The sequence below is a fragment of the Cuculus canorus genome, chromosome 6, assembly GCF_017976375.1.
Source record: "Cuculus canorus isolate bCucCan1 chromosome 6, bCucCan1.pri, whole genome shotgun sequence".
NCBI classification, from domain to species: Eukaryota; Metazoa; Chordata; class Aves; order Cuculiformes; family Cuculidae; genus Cuculus; species Cuculus canorus.
Window position 1 is genome coordinate 24,557,654 of NC_071406.1, and position 6,108 is coordinate 24,563,761.

Genomic DNA, 6,108 nt, shown 5'->3' on the forward strand with positions numbered 1-6,108 from the left:
CTTATCAGAACCAGCCATCAGAGGAGACATAGAAGGGAGGGTTCAGAAGTCATGTTCAGCTCTTCTCCTTTGTACAAAAGAGCTTTAACTGCTCAGCACAAAGGTAGGAGAAACAGTCTTTCAGACTTCAGATCTCAGGCAGCACAGAGCTTTCTAGGTTAAAAGCAAAGCCTTCATTTTCACACAGAAACCTACAGATACACCTTTTAGGTTAGCGGTCAGTTTTCAGAAGGAAGCATCCCCGAACCATCAGGATATTGTGCTCTCCTTCAGCTTCAGTTTCTGGATAATTTACTCTCCGTGTCTGGAAGATCTGATTTTGCATTACCAGATTTTGAAGCAAACATAATAAAAAAATCTGTATTTGTGGAAACTGTCACAAACTCTCGACTGTACGTAAGTGAAAATAAGCTGATTTAGTTATGGCTGCTTTCCTCATTTGAAAACAGTTAAAACTTCTGGGATATATGTCCACTGAACGAAAAAGAACTGGTACACGCTATCAGTTAAATCCATGACTTTCAAGTTATTTTCAGGTAAAACTGGAATGAGTGAGTCCCCTCCCAACCACTATAATTGTACATTCACAATATTATTTGATTTTATTCCTTTGCATAATTCTACTTATCACAATTTAAAAAAAAATAGATAGAAACTATTAAAGAAGTGATGACAAAAATGCCATGTTAGATTTCCATTTATTTTATCATTAAAAAGATTTACAGCCAGTACTGATATCAGATTATAAAAATTAGGGCCCTCCATAAATTAAAAGGGCTTACTCTTGCTGAGCTATAATAAGGGAGCTAATATGTCTGATTTGAAAGGTCTAAGAAGCAGAAAAACAAGCAGCAATGAAAAGTGAGATCTTAAAAGCATGTAGTGATTTAAAAAGTAGATTCTTGTAGAATGCAATGAAGTAATAAGAGAAACAGGTAACTTGCCAAAATAACTGTGCTACTCCTCCTCTCATAATAGCCTTCATGGCAGAACTAGTAATACTCTTTTTTTTTTTTTTTTTCATTAAACAGGATTTCACATAATGACATTGAATTCCATGCAAATACCCTACTTCTTTAGGAATAATTTATTGTAGCTTTACTGGAAAATTTTAGCTAGATCTTAAAAGGTTTTATGGCCTCAATTATAGCACTTTTACTCCTAATAATCAATATTGATTTCACCTTATCCTTTTTAAAGTTTCTCTTGGTTTACATAGAATCCAAATCTTGACTGAGTTTATAAAGTGATAATATTTTTATTCTATAGTCATACCCTTTCAGATAATTCCAGCTCCTCATCAGCTCCTTCTGCTATACCACTAAAAAGGCAAACCAAATCTTTCTTTGTTTACAGGAAGCAAGTGTAATCTAAGGCAGTAGCAGAAAGACAGCTAATTAGCAGGATTGTTCAGTGACCTGCAGTTGCGCTCATCCCTTTATACGTTTTCATTGTGCTCCAGAGCTTCATTCACTGCCTCACAGAATCTCATCTGAAGCTGCAGCCTACACTCCTGCTGCAATGCCCCAGAGAGAAACCTCAGGAAACACTACACGCTGACCTACACGGAGCTTTCACTGTACACACCTCCTAGGAAGCAGCCTTCTCAATCAGCTCCACATATCACAGGCAGAGGCAAGGGATCCGTCCCTCCCTTCTGCTCCTTTGCACAACCATGCTTTTCCAGCTGCACAGTTCCTTGGGAGCTGCAACACCGAACTGTGACTTCTCAAGCCGACACACACCCAGTTATCCTCTCCTGTTGATGCCATGCCTCTTTCCTTAGCATTAACAGCGCTGTATGTGAAGAACACGAGCCACAGAGTGCCCGCTCTTCGGGTCTGCTGCCCCTGCCCGGGCTTCTCCCAGTGACAGCGATGAGGAGCCAGCACGCAGGGTGTCCCATTGCTTCCCAGAGATGGGAGCTGTGGACAAGATGGTGATTCAGGCAGCCAGCCGCCTCTTTCCAGTCCCACTGGGCACAACTTCCTTCTTGTCTCCATTGAGCAAAACAATGAAGAATAGATGCACTTTGATCGGTTAGCCTCATGTTTCATTCAGCTTTAGACAAATAAAATTTGACTCACTTTCCCTGGAGGAGGGCAGCAGTCAAGTGAGATCCTTGAAGGCTCTGTCTGTGGTGGGCATATTTGTCTAAATTTGCTAAGAGGATCTCAATTTTCCACTCAAAGTATGTGTCCTTATTTTGCCCTTGCTATTTCTAACATAATTAAATGATGACACACGTATATACACATAGTTTAAATATCGACTTGCTTTTTCAACTAGGAAGACTAAGGAACAAAGATATGACAAAAGTTACGTGAAAGGAAAAGCTTATAGAAAATTTCTGTGACTGTTTCCATTGACTTATACACCTGCTTTGTAGGATCTTTTACTCTGTCCTTCGGCTCCCTCACACCAGGTTTATTTCAGCATCTTTGGAAATGAAAAGATCCCCTTTTGTTTCAGAATTAGTATTTGACTGATGAAAAGAATGAACCCCAGGGGCTGTCTTTTCCAATCAGGCACTGTACAAGCACTTGAGCTGACTATGTTCTGCAGAACATTGAAAACGTGGCATGCCCAGGAAATGTTTGCCATCACATTAGTGATGCTGTAATGGGCACCACAAATCACCTGGACATTAATAGAATGAAATCACTTACTGCCTCTGAAAGCAGCTTTATTCTCAGTTGGTGTCCTGAAGGCACCATGTGTGCAGTCTAGAGTTTCTACCACAAAGGAGAAAATTTCAAATATCCTAAAAGTCCTGTTTTACTTGCTGGTTTTAGAGCTTGTTTAAGTCTCCACTGATTGTTTCTGATGGCAGTCCCTTGAACACAACTAGTGTTAGGAAAAATACATTAAACAATATTAGTTGTCTTACAAACTTTAAGTGATGTCTGATTTTTCTAAAAGCTGTAGCAGGACAGGATACGTGACTTCTAATGACTGCCCTTGCTCTCACTTAACTGCAATAATGCATCAAACGTGTTTCTTTATCCTGTTATTACTGGTTTGTAATTTGATCATCAGACAGATCTGAATTCTTCTCAAGCTGTTTCAACGTGTCTGTAACAGAACCAGAGGTACCTACTTGCACTTCCCATGTTGCTCAGAAAATAGAACAGCTTCCATGATCACAGCCCTTGTGAAGCAGACAGCAGTAGTTAAATTAACTGTTGTGATCAAAGAAATGGGCTGTTAAAAATACCTGATTTCCTATTAGAGAAGACTTTTTAATTATGCTTCTGGTGCCTAGAATATGTTGAATTTTTTATGAGATAATTCAGGTAACAGCCTATTAGAAAGCTTATTGGATTTAGTCTGAGGAAGTTTGGGAAAAGAGATGGCATTGCTGTGTGAGCCGTGGCTGTCCTCGCCCCCTGCCTGGGCAGCAGAGTGAGAGGCATGCCCACTCCTCTGCCCCTGCAACGCACGGCCTGATGCAGGGAGGCATCAAAATCAGCCGTGGGCTACATTGGTATTTCTAAGTGTGAGCTACAGCGACTGAAAGCACACTTTGCTTTCCTTGCTTCAGGAGCAGTATCCTCTGCAGCTAAATTCAGGAGATCTCAGGAGTCAAATCTTTTACTGTCCATAAAATAAATTATTTGGCGTCTCAGGCTTATCTTTCTGCTTTTAACTTATTTTCACTTTGTATTAATAGAATGTTTGCTATACCATGTTCAAGAAAGCATCTAGTTTCTCCGGTGCTACTTTAGCAATCAAACTGATAGCTGTAAACCAGATAAATAGGAGCTGCACACCACTGTTTCTGCTGGCCCATTTTTCATTTTTTGAAATAAACCCCCCAGAGTCTTTTTGCAGAATAAATTGAAGATAAAAAAGTTATCTTCTGATGCGGATAGTTTGAACATGTCAGGTTTGTGAAGCATTTTCTTCGGCTAGCTTAGCACTCTGCCTTTTGAAAGACGTATAAGGCAAAGCACAGCTGTCAGAAATTAAAAAAAATAGTTCTCCGAGACAAAATTAAGTAGCTCTATTAAAAGCAGAGGATCTAGAAAGTCAGGTTCCACTCTCCTTGTTAATGCCAAGCAGCATTTCACACTACAGTTCTTCCTTACTGAAACCAATTAAATTACTCAGGGAGGGGTGATAATAGTCAATGTGAAGAAACATACTTAAATCCAGCCTTAGCTCTTCTGTTCTTGGCAGTGAAGCCACTCTTACAACCTAGGATACAGCACGGGCCTTTTGCTTTGTGCCGCTTGTTCCGAATAGTGGAGAACAACAAAGTAATCCTGTAGAGACCTGAGCAGCAGGCTCTCTGGTTACTGGGGACCCACTTACTTAGAGCCCTTCTCTTGCTTCTTGAAATTATACTGTGGGATGCTTCAGCTGAAATAGAAGCAATAAGGAATTCTGTTTTCCTTTCTCATCCCCTGTTCCTCTGCAAAGATAAAGACTGAATATATTTTTTCAGTATGTTTATAAGGAAAATATCAAGTTCAAATATTGCAGAAGGGACTGGTTTTACGCACAATTTACTTCATAGTAAGTAAGCTATAGAAACTTAATTACTTTCAGCTCTTCGAAAGCTTTTCACATCTGGATCTGAAATAATAGATCTGAGATTATTAAAGTAAATAATTCTCCATATAGTGCTGCTTGATTTTAATTTTCTATGTAGACCTTCATATTTGCTCAGACAAATATGTGGCCAAGATGATTTTACACTGCACTTCCTTAAAAACTTCCTTTTACATTGGCTTCCTCAACTGATCTTAAAGTCTACATTTGCATACCCAAGAGCACAAACAGTTTTATTCTTCTCACACTTCTAGACCATGGAACTACTGATTTGATTTAAATTATTCCTGACTTATAACATAAATTAGGAGAAGTCAGATTATCCATCCTGCTATCTGAACCTGTTTCATAGAAAACAAATCATGGAGGACAGAGATGTAGTGGGATTAGTATTTTTTTTTAAATAATGAATTAAATCAACAGCTTCCAGCCCATTTCTTACTGCAGTTCCTAATAGGTGATTAGTATGTTTGTTCCAGTATGCCTGCATTTTTGACGCAGCTTAAGCCCTCAGACACTTCACAAAAGAAATTTTTGATCAGGCCAAAACCCCAGGCAGGATAATGTCCTGTAAAGTTTAAGTCTTCATATCAGTGCAGGAGGGGGAAAGAGGAGAGGAGTTAGAATGGTAATCCTGATGAAAATAACCATTTCTTTGAGAAAATGAGAAGTCTCAACAGTTCTTGTTGTTATAGTCACAAAGAAGGGAAATCTCTCTGGCTGTAACACATTTGTAGTGTTAAATGCTCCCTTGTTACAGGAAAGTACACTTTAAAAAAATGAATCCTGCCTTTGGAAAGCTGTTGTACTAAATACGGACTGGATTCAGTTCTTAAAGTCCAAGATGAAGGTATTTTTCCCTGATATGTAGGAATATCAGTGCAGCCTTTTATTCCTGAATTCACTACTGATACTTAATCCCCTTCTTATTAAGTTATACAGGTGCATCATTTCACTACTGATGTGCTGATCATCCTCCTCCTGCCCGCACAATCACTAAGCCACGACCAGCTTTAGGCAAATGAGTGCTTGCTGAACTTTGCCTGTGGAAGTAGTCACAATGATTTTACACAGGGAAGTGATAAACTTAGGGCAGATGTACGTGTCTGCTTCACCAGAGACTTTACCACCAAGCTCCTCTGAATCAGGGGTTATGCCACTAGTGTGATAAGAGACACCAAGTACAATAGGGCTCTGACTAGAGCCTTTAAAGGTCCTGAGATAATAGCAGTAACAGTAAACACAATCAATTCTGCTCTGTGGTGTAAATTAGACTAGCAGTGTTCAAGGAAATTATGAAAATTTAGTGGAGTAACTGACCTAAGAATTTTGGTCAATGGCACTATCTTGAATTTCTTACTAGAAGGCTGGATGTACATTATCCTAGTTTATTGTGGCTAAAAAGAAGGTCATCCCTCAAAGATGAAACCAGACATCTCAAATGACAAGTAGTAGGTGAGATGGGAAGTTACAAACTTTTGATCACTGGAAGAAAATATGCCATAATTTGCAAAAGCTTGTTGCACTGTTGAAATGACAGAAGGTATTGTA